We start from the raw sequence: 1,351 nt of genomic DNA, 5'->3' as shown, positions 1-1,351 counted from the left end.
ATAGATAGATAGATAGATAGATAGATAGATAGATAAATAGATAAATAGATAGATAGATAGATAGAGACAGACAGATAGACAGACAGACAGACAGAGAGGGGGAGGCACAGAGAGAGGGGGGATGCAGAGGGAAAGTGATCGAGAGCGAGATAGATAAATAGATAGATAGATAGATAGAGAGACAGAGAGAGAGAGGTAGAGGGAGAGAGACAGAGAGACAGAGAGAACATGTTTGACAATTAACGTTTTCCGCCGTGCAAGAGAAAACGAATGTCGTGTCTTGGAGTAGACCATTAAAAAATCCCTGACAGGACACTGAGTTACAGCAGAGAAATACCCCCTGACAGACTGGGGGAACAAAGAATATCAGTCGGATTCGAACCTTTTACTTTCATTTCCGGCACTGTTCAATATCGGTTTGACACCGCAGCCATCCTCTTTTGTAGGGACAGAATTAGTACCTAAGGGTTTTATCCTTTTTCGGATTTCAAAACGTCTAGTTGAAATGAGGAGATCAGAAAGATTGATACACGCATTGCTGTGACCAAAAATTGTCTTCAGTGGTTGAAACATTCTCTTCCCTTTATAAATAGATATCTAGGTTTTGTGTTTCTTTTTTAAAAACCAAATTTACGAAGTCAAGAAGTAATAATTAGATTCATCTTTCTTTAGAGTTGAGCCACTTTTCGGGACAAGAATTGGATTTGTCGTTATTGTTTTGCTAGCAGTAGTTTTGCATGGTTGTGTGCTGTTTAGCTTTTGTACTAATTTAAAGTTCTCGCAGATTCAATTAGTTATGTCAAGGTTAAAGTCGTGGGTCCATGGGAAATTTATGCTAAGTACGTCAAATAAAGCTGAGTGAGGTGACACACATAGAGTAGCGTGATTCTAAAAATACTCGGATGTGAACCGTAAACGGTATACGAAGGTCAACTTCGCAACCATAAAGTCAATTTAGTATGGCTTCAGAAATGGCAAACTGTCAGAGATAATAATTAAAACAGCGCATCATATTCTGTGCTAACAAAATGCGGACACCAAGACAATTATTGTCTTGACAGTCACTTTTACCCTTCTCTTCCCATCCCACCCCCTCCCTATTTCATCCCGTCTCGCTTGACTTGATTCTGAGAGACATTTGCCCGACAAATCAGGTGTGCGTGTGTGGTCTGGTCGGTACGGAAAATAGACTGGCCAGTCCACATTTAGGCTTACGAATCGTAATTCTGCGAGAATCAAGGTTTATATTTATTATACATCTCTGTGCTAAAGAGATGCATCTAGGTTGTTTGGGACAAATTACTAAATACTGGTTATTTGTTGCTACTTGTATTATTATTATTATTATTAT

The sequence above is a fragment of the Aplysia californica genome, unplaced genomic scaffold, assembly GCF_000002075.1.
Source record: "Aplysia californica isolate F4 #8 unplaced genomic scaffold, AplCal3.0 scaffold00147, whole genome shotgun sequence".
Classification (NCBI taxonomy): domain Eukaryota; kingdom Metazoa; phylum Mollusca; class Gastropoda; order Aplysiida; family Aplysiidae; genus Aplysia; species Aplysia californica.
Note: the sequence above shows the minus strand (reverse complement) of the source record.